The sequence below is a fragment of the Amblyraja radiata genome, chromosome 14, assembly GCF_010909765.2.
Source record: "Amblyraja radiata isolate CabotCenter1 chromosome 14, sAmbRad1.1.pri, whole genome shotgun sequence".
NCBI classification, from domain to species: Eukaryota; Metazoa; Chordata; class Chondrichthyes; order Rajiformes; family Rajidae; genus Amblyraja; species Amblyraja radiata.
This window is the reverse complement of record NC_045969.1, coordinates 5058414-5072725: the sequence shown is the minus strand read 5'-3', so window position 1 is coordinate 5072725 and position 14312 is coordinate 5058414. Positions and strand designations below refer to the sequence as shown.

General features: G+C 44.6%; 1 protein-coding gene across 6 annotated transcripts in view; it reads right to left on the bottom strand.

The window, feature by feature from the left end:
* The window catches only part of LOC116980302 (amyloid beta precursor protein), a 162366-nt gene that overhangs the window by 73358 nt on the left and 74696 nt on the right, over window positions 1-14312 (bottom strand). The gene's annotated exons all lie outside the window — the stretch shown is intronic.

Genomic DNA, 14312 nt, shown 5'->3' with positions numbered 1-14312 from the left:
AGAGCTAGATAGGGCTCTTAAAGATAGCGGAGTCAGGGGATATGGGGAGAAGGCAGGAACGGGGTACTGATTGGGGATGATCAGCCATGGTCACATTGAATGGCTCGAAGGGCTGAATGGCCTACTCCTGCACCTATTGTCTATTGTCTATTCTATTGTCTATTGTCTAAAGATCTGACCAACTTGGGTGAGTTGGGTCATGTGGTGTTCAATGCGCTGCCCACTCGAAGACTGAAAGCAGGAGGCTACCCCTAATATTCAGGCAGTTGAGTTACGTTGAGGTAAAATGTTACTGACGAAAAAAATTGCCTCCTCTCTGTTATATTAATCACACTGGTTTGGATTACAAATATTTGACTGCAGATATTGATGTTGGAAAACTAACAGGTGCACGGTGGAGAGCATGCTGACTGGTTGCATCGTGGCCTGGTTCAGCAACTTGAGCGAACAAAAGACTACACAAAGCTGTGACCACTGCCCAGTCCATCACCGGCTTTGACCTCCCCACCGTCGAAGGGATCTATCGTAGTCGCTGCCTCAGAAAGGCAGCCAACATCATCAAGGACCCACACCATCCTGGCCACACACTAATCTCACCACTGCCATCAGGAAAAAGGTACAGGAGCCTGAAAACTGTAATGTCCAGGTTCAGGAACAGCTTCTTCCCTGCAGCCATCAGGCTATTAAGCACAACAAATAAGCTATGAGCTCTGATCTGCAAAAGACTATATTATTATTTGTTATTTGCACTATATTTGCTATTTATTGAACTTTTTCTTCCCCCCCCCCCGTTATATACAATGTTTACATATTGCTGCAGCAAGTAAGAATTTAATTGTCCCGTCCGGGACATATGACAATAAAACACTCTGGACGCTTGACTTGACTAACCAAATTCCGATAATTGAAGAGTTTAGCATCTCTATTGTTGACATTTCAGCCAGCCCACACTGCAGTACAAGTCGTCCCTAGTTTCTAGCAGTAATTTGTTCCTTCAACATGTTCGCAACCCAAAAAGTTTGCAAGTTGGAGCTTCTGGAGTGAACAGAGTTCCCACAGAGCATCAGGTGCCTGCAGCTCCGCAAATCCATCCCGCCAGTCTCCCAAACGCCCATGCTTATGCACATCATCATCATCGTCATCATCATCATTAAAAACATCAACGGGCACGGTGCCTTACAATGCTATGTACGACAGTGATCGCAACTTTTACTGTGGATGGCCGTTGGCTCGCTAGGCACTCACCTGCCCTTTGACAGGTCTTGTTTTAGGTCCTGCACAGTCTGGTGACAAGTTGGGTGTTCATTAGCTGGGAAGGACCTGCAGTCTGGTTGATCTCCAAATTTTAAGGCAGATATAGATCGATTCTTGATTAGCACGGGTGTCAGAGGTTATGGGGAGTAGGTAGGGGAATGGGGTTCGGGGGGAGAGATAGATCAGCCATGGCGGAGTAGACTTGATAGGCCGAATGACCTAATTCTGCTCCTATCACATGACCTTATAACAAAATATAGGTACTGTAATAGCTAATGTACAATAGACTGTGTAAGGGATTATTGCTATGAAGAATGTTTGATTAAATAATTGCCATTTAGTTATAATTGGGGCAAAACATTACACAGAGGGTAATGTTACACCCATTGATCATAAATCATGCAATCCCACCCCTTCCTTCACAAACAACCAATGAAGTAAAAATCACGAAATGTTTAAAATGTATAATCGAGACTCAAGATGTTTTTTTTACTCAAGATCCCAGCATCAGCAGGTCAGGCGGGATCTATGGCGGGAAAAGAACAGGCAACATTTGGGGCCAGAACTCTTTTTGAGACTGAAGCCAGGTCTCCACCCAAAGGTTCACCCAATATAATAAAGTGGAACTCCAGCGGCTGGTTTATATCAAAGATAGGCACAATATGCTGGAGTGACTCAGCGGGTCAAAACATCACCTGCCCTCTTCCCTCCGCTGATGCTGCCTGGTCCGTCTGCTGAGTTCCTCCAGCAATTTGTTCTTAAAATTTATGTCACTGTCAGCAAAGAGTACAACAAGATCATGGTGAAAGGGAGCTGATTAAATGAGAATCATGACACCAAGTTTCGCAAAATACAGGAGCTGTTAGGTTGACCTAAAAACGTCAACAGTTTTGTTATCTCTGGAAAATGTTGGGGGGATAAAAAGGAAATACAGGTGCTGGTTAAGCATTCTGGAGGGTCCCGACCGAAAACGTCATTAATTCATGTTCTCTAGAGATGCTGCCTGACCTGCTGAGTTACTCCAGCACTGTCTTTTTTGTTACCTCTGGCTAGGCTACCCTAATTGTTTTTAATTTTCTTTTGTACTGCCTCCCTCATTCTCCACCCTCTTAAGTCAAAACTCTACTGGCCATGACATAATGCCCCTGTCCCACTTTGGAAACCTGAACGGAAACCTCTGGAGACTTTGCGCCCCACCCAAGGTTTCCGTGCGGTTCCTGGAGGTTTTTGTCAGTCTCCCTACCTGCTTCCACTACCTGCAACCGCTGGCAACCACCTGCAACCTCCGGGAACCGCACGGAAACCTTGGGTGGGGCGCAAAGTCTCCAGAGGTTTCCGTTCAGGTTTCCTAAGTGGGACAGGGGCATAACTCGCACGATCCTACTCAGCATTGAACGTGAAATGCAATGCACATTCAATGGGGGAAAAAAAGGAAAAATATGTCCTTTCATTCGTGACGACTTAGCGCATCTCGGTTTAAAAAAATAAATTTGTGGCAACAGCCTCGAAGACCCTGACAGGCCCCAGCCAAAGCAACAAAATGATTAGCGACCATGCGATGAAGGCCAGTGTGCCAAAGTGCACTCTCAAATGATTTGGGAGCTTTGGAGCAGAGCTCATACTTATAACCATTAATTGTCATTCTCAGTCCATTGCAAACATAAATCTATTTAAATCTGCAGCCCTGATGCAAATATGTGGCTTAAAAAACCGCAGATTCTAAAAGTTGGGCAAAGACCTCGAAAAAAAAAACCCCACAGGAAGTTATTGAAACCACCCTCGCCTTTACATGCCTTGAAATGTTTATTTACACAAGTACCTATAAAACCAGTGACTCATTACTTCATTCTACTAGTCCAAACATATAACCCCACACCAGGACTGTCTGATAACATGCCAGAAAGGCCCTTTAAATTGGAGCGAATCTTGGGAGGTATGGAGGTCAGCTGTTTTGATATTGTCAGCTGCAAGATTAACACATTATCAAAATAACATTATATTAAACCTTAAATGCCCTTGCCTCTTCAGGCTCCGTTAAGTGCTTGGAACAGCTGTTGTCAGATTTGACAGACATTTAAACAAAATCTGTACTGTTTAGTTTGAATCTGCAAACTTCAACTTTCAAAATGGTCAGTGAATGTGCAGAGAACATCAGGGTTGGATATAGAGTTTAGCTAACAAAAAACAACTTTTATTCATCTTTTTATTCTCAATCTTTATTACCAATTATTACTTTTCTCATCTTTGCCAAATATTTATAAGGTAGGTACCCAATGGAAAGTCAAAACCTAAAAAAATGGATGGTTGATGTGTTAATGTTGTATAGGGTATTGGTGAGACCACACCTGGAGTATTGCGTACAGTTTTGTTCTCCTAATCTGAGGAAAGACATTCTTGCCATGGAGGGAGTACAGAGAAGGTTCACCAGACTGATTCCTGGGATGTCAGGACTTTCATATGAAGAAAGACTGGATAGACTCGGCTTGTACTCACTAGAATTTAGAAGATTGAGGGGGGATCTTATAGAAACATACAAAGTTCTTAAGGGGTTGGGCTGGCTAGATGCAGGAAGATTATTCCCGATGTTGGGGAAGTCCAGAACAAGGGGTCACAGTTTAAGGATAAGGGGGAAGTATTTTAGGACCGAGATGAGAAAAACATTTTTTACACAGTGAATCTGTGGAATTGTCTGCCACAGAAGGTAGTTGAGGCCAGTTCATTGGCTATATTTAAGAGGGAGTTAGATGTGGCCCTTGTGGCTATAGGGATCAGGGGGTATGGAGAGAAAGCAGGTACAGGATACTGAGTTGGATGATCAGCCATGATCATATTGAATGCTGGTGCAGGCTCGAAGGGCCGAATGGCCTACTCCTGCACCTATTTTCTATGTTTCTATGTTAACAAATCCCATTAACTGACCAAAGGTTGCAAAATTAATTCTTCGGAAGGAAGCTTGAGTGATTAACTCGAGAAAAATAAGGCCATTGACTACACAGTAATGGCGTGGCTGTTAGAGCCGCTGCCTCAAGACGCCAGAGACCCAGGTTTGATCTTAACCTCGGATGCTGTCAGTGGGGAATTTGTACCTTCCTCCCTGTGACCGTGTGGGTTTTCTCCAGGTGCTCCGGTTTCCTCCCTCATGCCAAAGACATGCTGGTTTGTATGTAGTTGGCCTCAGCAAATATTCCCTAATGTGATGAGCAGTGTTTCTCAACCTTTTTACTCTTGCGGGACCCTTGAAATTATTTTCATATCTCAGGGAACCTCTACATAAAAATTATTAGATATCTATATTAATCTCCTTCTTTCTCTTTCATAAACTTCATAAGACAAACATAACATATTTTTCTGATAACTGGTTTAAGCAAAAAATAACTTATGTTTTTCTCAAGTTCATTGACAATGCAAAAAAATGTGAAAAAGATAAAGAACGTGATAAATAACACTTCAAAACAAATAAAACTGAAGTAAATAAAGACAAGCCGAAGAACTAACCTTGGAGGAGAGGGAGAGGGGGGGGGGAGAGAGAGGGGGGAAGAGACGGAGAGAGGTGGAGAGGGAGGGGGGGGGGAGAGGGAGAGAGGTGGGGAAAGGGAGAGGGAGAGAGGGGGGAGAAGGAGAGAGGGGGGAGAGGGAGAGAGGGGGGGGGGGGTGAGAGAGAGGGATGGGGGGGAAGAGACGGAGAGAGGTGGAGAGGGAGGGGGAGAGGGAGAGAGGTGGGGAGAGGGAGAGGGAGAGAGAGGGGGGGGAGAGGGGGGGAGAGGGAGAGAGAGAGAGAGAGAGAGAGTGAGGGAGAGCGTGTGGGAGGGAGAGGGAGAGAGACGGGGGAGAGAGAGAGGGGGGAGAGGGAGAGAGGGAGAGGGAGAGTGAGAGGGAGAGAGAGAGGGAGAGAGAGGGAGAGAGGGTGGGAGAGGGAGAGAGGGATGGGGAGAGGGAGAGGAGAAAAATCAGAAAAGATGGACACCATGCATGCAGACCCGAGTCTGTACTCGAGTAAGTCACGATGATACACGAATCCGTCACACTACAGCTCCTGTCCCCTAACCACTAAAGGCCTTTTCACACTAGTGCCGTATAGACATTGCTAAATATATCCCCTATGATTATTATACTTTTAAATGTTATAACAGGTTGAAGACTTTATTATAATACCCAAGAATTTTCCAAGAATATGCCTTGCGTGTATAATAAAATTACGAATATGAAATTAAACCCAAAAATGACTAAAAAATGCATTTGCATCTGATTAGCCTATTGATCATCCCATAGACTGGCAGCATTCTACACACTAGGGACAATTTATAATTTAACAGAAGCCAATAAACCTACAAAACTGTGTGTTTTTGGAGTGTGGGAGTAAACTGGAACACCGGAGAAACCCCACCAGGAGAACATACAAACTCCGTTCCTCCTGTGACCGTGTGGGTTTTCTCCGGGTGCTCCGGATTCCTCCCACACTCCAGATGTACAGGTTTGCAGGCTAATTGGCTTCAGTAAATTGTCCCCCCCTCCCCTCCGTGTGTAGGATAGAACTAGTGTACGGGTGAACACAGGTCAGCACGGACTTTGTAGGCCAAAGTGCCCTTATTCCACGTTGTACCTCCAAAGTCTAAAGAGACTAAATACAATATGTGCATAACATGCATAAAATAAATCTGCAGTAATTACGTTCACCTGGCTATGGGAGGGAATATAGGATCAATTGAAGGACAGAAGTACATCAGCTGCAATATTGAAAATAAGCCCAAAGTCGATACAAAATGCACTGCTTGAGTGTGTGCAAAAGGCCCCTGCAGTACATTGAATATGCTATGACACTTTTGTATATAAATGGGCTCTCACTCCAACACTAATACCCCTCATTGAACAGGAAAGGTAAAGCCAGAAACGGAATTTTACAATGGAATTTGTTTAATTAAATTTGGATTATAGGATTGCACAGAAAGTTTCCTTTTGAGATTACTAGACAAATATAGATGCTTAAGAAAGAACTGCAGATGCTGGAAAAATCAAAGGTAGACAAAAATGCTGGAGAAACTCAGCGGGTGAGGCAGCATCTGTGGAGCGAAGGAATAGGTGACGTTTCGGGTCGAGACCCTTCTTCAAATATAGATTCTCAGCACCGTTAAAAAAATACAGTGGAGGACTATCAAAGATCAACATAAACTGCCCATAGTCAAAATGGCTCTCAACTCCCACAAAAAAAAACCACAAGGTCATATCAAAGGCAGCAGCACGTGCAAAGGTGTTTCAATCTGGCACGACTACAATATATCACACTGGCAGCATCGACTCCCTGCAGCTTCTCCTTGCCTTAAACCCTTTGTGATAATCGCTTAACTATGCAGGAATTCTTGCTGCTCTTAGTCGAAAGGCTTGTTTTAACAGATTAGTGACTAAAGGTGACAATGAAGGCCCAAAATTCATTCTTGGTGAAACAGTTTTAGCTGCAAGCAATTTGCAGGGCAAATTAAGGCCGTGATGGGAGGTTTAGTCTGAAGGTGGGTCCCGACTCGAAATGTCACCTATCAGTGTACTCCAGAGATGCTACCGCACTCACTGTGCTGCTGAAGCACTTTGTGTCCTTTTGTGTAAGCCAGCATCTGCAGTTCCTTGTTTCTACGTGGGAGGTTTAGAGCTTAGTGTAACAATAAGGCATGGACACAGCCCTTTGGCCCACTGAGTCCATGCTGACCATCGATCACCCGTTCACACTAGTTCTATGTTATCCCACTTTTTGCACTAAACTCCCTACGCATTAGGGGCAATTTTGCAGAGGTCTAATAACCCACAAAACCCATACATCTTTGGGATATGGGAGGAAATCGAAGCCCCCAGAGGAAACCCACATGGTACCAGGGAAAACGCAAGAACTCCACACAGACAGCACCCAAGGTCAGGTTCGAACCTGGGTCTCTGGCAGCAGCTCTACCACTTGCACTGTTGTATCGCACACACTGTGCCAGAGGGCGAGAGGGAAGCAGAAGGACGTGGTTCTGAGAGAGACGGACTTGGAGAAGGATCTGGTCACAGATGGATATGGTTTTTGCAGCTCTCCGACACTTAAAATATGCCTGGAAAAGGGACGCGCAGTTAGACATGTGTGAAACAGCGTCAACAAATCATGGAACCCAAGAGAAGAGGTAGGTGGTAGATTAGAAAGTAGACAAAAGTGCTGGAGAAACTCAGCTGGTGAGGCAGCATCTATGGAGCCAAGGAAATAGGCAACGTTTCGGGCCGAAGCCCTTCTTCAGACTAGTAGATTAGAGACAGAGCAAAAGCAACGGAGGCTGGAAGCAAGTTCTGAGGTAACAGGAAAGGTAACCTCCAACAGGTACACGGACAGGAAAGATTCAGAGGGATACACAATGCTGGAGTAACTCAGCAGGACAGGCAGCATCACTGGAGAGAAGAAATGGGTGACGTTTCAGTTCGAGACACCTCTTTGGGCTTTAGAGGGATATGGTTAAATGAGGGTAGGTGGTAATAGTGTAGATGGAGCTGCTTGAACAGCATGAGCAAGTTGGGCTGAATGGTCTGTTTCCGTGCTGTATGATGAAAGGGGTAAAATATTGTGGGTCAGGGAACAAAATAGGCCAACAAGAGGAGACCAGATCAGCCTGCAGCACCTACTTCCAATTTGCATTGACTGGTTACAGGGTTTGTGGCATTCACTCCAGATGGTTTTAGTTCAATGGCCTGCTTTTGAAGCACTTAAAAATGCAAAACAATTGGACAAGAGCCAGTTTAAAACTTGCCAAGTTAGACACAGTAACTCAGCAGGTCAGGCAGCATCTCTGCAGAAAAAGGATGGGTGATGTTTCGGATTGGGACCCTTCTTCAGACTGAAAGAAGGGGGTGGGAGGGGGGAGGGGGGGGGGGTGGAAGTTAAGAGCTGGAGGCAAAAAAGACCAGGAAAAGCCACAAACGACCTGGCAAGTGCTGGGCTGGATGTTCTCCCCATGACTGCTTGTTGCATTTTCTCCTGCCATTCGGATTTTTATCCGACTTCCCGAAGACATGTGGGGTAGTAGGTTAATCAGGTGGGTAAACTACAGCTATTGGCTCCATCAGAGTAGAAACTAGAGTCAATCGGAATGCAGAGAGAAAAAAAAGTGGAATTAGTGTCAATGGGTGCTTGAAAGTCAGCATGGGCTTGGTGGGCCAAAAGGCTAGTTTCCATGCTGTATAGCTCAAAGAAAATTAGGTAAAAGCTTGAAAATTAATTTCTAATGCAACCTGTTGCCATTCGAAATTAACCACAGCACAGGCCGTGAAAATAACCTGGCAATCCTATATTTAGTTTTAGAGATGAACCGGCAAACACGCCCTCCAAGATAAATCAAGTCAAGTGAGTTTATTGTCATGTGTCCCTGATAGGACAATGAAATTCTTGCTTTGCTTAAGCACAACAGAACATAGTAGGCATTGACTACAAAACAGATCAGTGTGTCCATATACCATTGTATAAATATATACACACATGAATAAATAAACTGGTAAAGTGCAAATAAACAGATAATGGGCTATTAATGTTCAGAATTTTGTCCGAGCCAAGTTTAATCGCCTGATGGCTGTGGGAAAGTAGCTATTCCTGAACCTGGTCGTTGCAGTCTTCAGGCTCCTGTAACTTCTACCTGAAGGTAGCAGGGAGATGAGTGTGTGGCCAGGATGGTGTGGGTCCTTGATGATATTGCCAGCCTTTTTGAGGCAGCGACTGCGATAGATCCCCTTGATGGCAGGGAGGTCAGAGCCGATGATGGACTGGGCAGTGTTTACTACTTTTTGTTGTCTTTTCCTCTCCAGGACGCTCATGTTGCCGAAACAAACCACGATGCAACCAGTCAGCATGCTCCAGCCCACCAGGTCCACGCTGGCCAGCAATCCCCGCATTATACAACACATACTAGGGACAATTTACAATTTTTCACCGAAGCCAATTATCCTACCAACCTTTACATCTTTGGAGCGTGAGAGGAAACATGAGCACCCGGAGAAAATGCAGGTCATGGGGAGAATGTACAAACTCCGTACAGGCAACACCCGTGGTCAAGATCAAACCTGGGTCTGGCACTGTAAGGGGGAAGCACTCAGCCTAACCAGGCGGCATTTCTAGAAGATATTTTGGGTTGGGGCCCCTTATTGGGGTCCATTGCCCTTCACAGAGGCTGCCCGGTGTGCCAAGTTCCTCCAGCACTTGGCTTTTATTCAAATATTTCAGCATCTGCAGTCCTTTGCATCTGGTATGTCTACTGCATGCATCTACCAGTTTTACGTACAGAATGCAATGTTCGTCTGGCAAAAAATCATTTTATATTTTGAAAGAAATAGCCTAATTAGCACACTATTCCCAGGCATCGTGAAATCAAACAGCAGGGAACAAAAGCCATGAAAAAGCCTCTTTAACCAATCAAGTTTACACAATCTCTAATTAATTTTTAAATAGATGCTCGAGATAAATACCAGGTCATGAGGATGTGATGTTTACCCTGCCGTTGTCGAGTCAGTTTGCATACAAATAATTTGTAGATTGGAGGGTTGAGATAGCTGATAGAGATAGATGGGGGGGGGAATGAATGTGCGATGATTGCAATGACTTTGATGTTAATGCTGACATTTTGTTTTGCCTACAGCCCCATTAGATGTAACTGCTGCTATGGATGAGCATCGTGGACAGAAGATGTAGCCTAGGGGAGACCCAAAGTGCTGGAGTAAGCCCGGGGATCAAGCAGCATCTCTGGAGAAAATGGACAGGTGACGTTTTGAGTTGGGACACTCCTTCAGACTGAACTCTCTCGTTCTTGATTCTTCAACTCTCTGGGGCAAAGGACTGTGGATTCATGCTGTCTCTGCCCCTCGTCGTTTTATACACCTCCAAGATCACCTCTCAGTTCCCTATACTTCAAGGAATAAAGGTCCTAGACTGCACAAACTCTCCCTATAACCTACTGAAAATACAGCCTAGTTCGGAAAGGATAGTTTTTTTTAATATTTCAAAATAGACTTTATTCAAGTAATAAATATATACCATACATAAACTGTGCAAAAAATTCATCCAACATTTTCGGAGGCTATACAGACATTCAATACTGTTTACACACATTGCTTAAATTTCACAAATTTCTCCCCCACCCTTGCCACTCATGTGGCCCACTGGCGTGGAATCCCCTTCCCTTATTTTGGAGGGGGGGGGGTCTCCACAATACCCTGCCCACAATGTCCAGCAGTGGACTGTGGTCCTCCCTCACCGAGCCTTGGCGTTGGCTGTACCGAGCTTCAGTGCGTCCCTTGAGCACTTACTCCTGCAGTCTGCAGCGGGCCAGTCGGCATATTCCCCGACGGACATCCCGCTCCGCTGGGTGGCCAACAAAGCTCGGGCCGACCAAAGAGCGTCTTTCTCCGAGCTGATGACCATCCAGCAGCACTCGATGTCCATCTCTGAATGCGTCCCTGGGAACAGTCTGTAAATCACAGTCCTCTGTGACGGAACTGTTCGGAGAATGGGGGGGGGGGGGGGAGGAGACACTTTAAGATATGGCAGATCACCCAGAGCTCTAACTACTGCTTGGGATGAGTGGCACCATTACTGGTACACATCCCTTCCAGGGTGGAAAGTGTCAATGCTCCAACAACTCTGGTTAGCTGTGAAAGCTGTGCGGCGTGTGAGGGTGTGGCTGTGTGGACCACTTGCCCCGCAGTCTCACACAGTCTCGACAGCTCACCTTAATAATAGGTAGCTGCACGCTAATGCAATCATGAAATTAAGAAATCAAAGCAACTTGAAAGTGGAAAGTGAAGCAAGCAGAGCGTGTTTATTAATAGGTTTCAGTGAAATATTTCAAAATCTTAATTATTTATGTAACTAGATGTTGAGATGCAGTTTGAATATAAATTATGCTCAAAATCACTCATTTCTAGCTTTTTTTCCCCCCACAGTTAATGTTCTGTTGAAATTTGCATCAAGCCAGCAAATACAAGCGGCATTTTATAATCTCGGATATATCTATTCAGGCCCAGGACATTTATCACCATCGTACGCCTTAGGACATCCAGTGCAGGAAGGATCTGCAGATGCTGGTTTAAACATAAGGTGGACACAAAAAGCTGGAGTAACTTGGCGGATCAGGCAGCATCTCTGGAGCGAAGGATAGGTGACGTTTTGGGTCAGAACCCTTTTTTCAGCCTGAAGAAGGGTCGCGATTCGAAACATCCCCTTTTCCTTCTCTCCAGAGATGCTGCCTGATTTGCCAAGTTACTCCAGCTTTTTGGGTCCATCTGAGGACATCCCGTGCCTTGACTGCAGCACCTCCTCGACTGTAACATGGACTGTCCTCAGAACATCGCCATTAACTATTCCAAGTTCCCTGGCCTTTGTGTCGTTTTCTACAGTTCAAAACAGAGGAGAAATATGGATCTTGCCTATCGCCTGGGCTCTACATATCGATGACCACTTTGGTTTCGGAGGGGGCCTATTCTCTCCCTTTGACTCTTTGCATCCAAAAAGAACCAACTCAAATATGAGAGCAAAAAAGCTGAAGGAACTTAATTTTTCTGACTAATAACTTAAGGAACATACTCCCCAAATACCATCAGCATGTCTCCTACCCAATGTGGTATGTTAATCACTGTTAATCCACTGTCAACTACACCTAATGGTCCAGTGCTTGCCTTCATTTTAGTGGCGTAATCAATTTTGATTGTATGTTTGTCACTACTTTTGTAGACGGGTGGATTTCATTCATGCCTCGAAGCCAAGTCTTTTGCAGCCAGGCTAATGGCAATTAATAAATGTTAATACGTACTGCCCAAAGTTCAACATTGACATAAGGGACTACGACTCTCGATTATGACATATCGAAGGAAATAATGTTTGCGCACAGAACTCTGCATGCCAAATGCAATCAAAAAGCGATCTTTGATCTACAGCTGGCTACTCCTCCTTCTTTTTCACTCTCAACACCGTTCCCACCCTGAACTATTGCAACCTGACATTTTGGTATTATGACTGTGGGAGTGGGACACTGCTTATGACAAAGTCTGAGGCGTGTTGGAGCTACTGGTGCAGGCGAGTAGATGTTGCTGCCTAACAGCGCCAGAGACCCGGGTTCGGTCCTGGCTACGGGTGCTTTTCTGTACGGAGTTTGTACGTTCTCCCCGTGACCGCTTGGTTTTCCCCGAGACCTTCGGTTTCCTCCCACACTCCATAGACGTACAGTTTAGTAGGTTAATTGGCTTGGTATAAGTGTAAATTGTCCCTAGTATGTGTTAGATAGTGTTAATGTACGGGGATCATTGGTCGATGCAGACTCAGTGGGCCGAAGGGACTGTTACCACGCTGTATCTCTAAACTAAATCAAACTAAACTAAATACCTATTTCAACTTAAATCCTCAGATTATTTTACTCAGGTGGATGGTGGGATATTGCCACCCTTGCTCAATGATTGTACATTTCACCACCCCAAATAATCCACTGAATTTCTGTATGCCCATGGAATGGCTACCATGCAATAGTACTAGCCGTTGGGAATATCTACTCAAAGTCTTCTCCAAGAAACCTGCAGCACAAAGATGAAAGACCACAGAAGATTGAAACTCAACTTGTTGCTTGTGGGCACGCAATCTAATGAGGATAGTGATCTTAAGAGAAAGCCTTATTTAATTCCTCCCACAACAATTACACTGACAACATGTTGTCCCTGTTTTCATGTACCGACACATTCAGATGAGTCGTAGGCAATTTGAGTTTTGTGAAAACCACCATAACCACTTTGGAATTTAGCGCTCTTTGGTGAGGTAGAGAAGGCATATGATGTGCTTGCTTTCATAGATCGGGGCACTGAGTACCAGAGTCAGGTAGTCATTATGCAGCTTCGCCGGACTTTGGTGGATTGTGTGGTTGACCCAGTACAGGAAGGATGTGGGGGCTTTTGGCAAAGATGCAGAGGAAGTTTAACAGAATGCACCCTGGATTAGTGGGTGTTAACTAGTGGGAGAGGTTGGACAGACTTGGATTGTTTTCTCCGGAACGCCGGAGGTTGTGGGGAGACCTGATAGATGTATATAAAATTATGAGGGGTGTAGGCAGGGCAGACAATCAGAACCCTTTTCCCTAGTTGGAAAAATCACATACGAGAGGACATAGCTTTAAGCTGAAAGGCAAAGTTTAAAGGAGATATGCGGGAAACATTTAAAATAGAGGGTGGCGAGTGCCTGGAATGCACTGCCAGAGTTGGTGGTTGCGGCAGATGCAATGGTAGCATTTGAAATACTTTTGATAAAAGCATATTAATATGCAAGGAATGAAGAGATATGGATTATGTGTAGGTAGATAAGAGATGGTCTTGGCATCATTTTTGGCACAGACATTGTGGGCTAACACCGAGTCTGAGAACAACAGCAGGATGCAGAGGCAGGGAAGGAGGAAGAACCGATCATCGCAGGGCTGACAAATAGATGAAGAACAGGAACAGATCATGGCCATATGACCCAAAGCTTGATTTGCAAAATATTAGCTGAGAACTTGGGAGAATCGAGATTAGTGCAAAAGTTAAATTTATGCCTAATAGCCCAAAGAAAAACACAACAAATGCAATATTAGTTTAAGAAGGAACTGCAGATGCTGGAAAATCGAAGGTAGACAAAAATGCTGGAGAAACTCAGCGGGTGAGGCAGCATCCATGGAGCGATGGAAATAGGCAACATTTCGGGTCGAAATCCTCCTTCAGAATGCAATATTAGTGCAGGAAACATTGCACAAAGAGATCATATATACAAAGTATTAAATCTTTGAGAATTACACAAACTTATTTTTAATGTGATGCTCCATATTATTTTGCTGATTGCAGCTGATGTTTATGCAAGGCCTAATTAGGTTGTGTTGTTTTAGGATTTAATGTGCAAGGCTACACCTTGATTTAAAGTTTTCTACAATGATGCAATTTTATAAAGGTGCATAATTATAAACAGTTCCATGATTTAGGTCATAAGGTCATAAAGTCACAACTGATAGAAGCAGAATTAGGCCATTCGGCCCATCACATCTAATCCGCCATTCAAT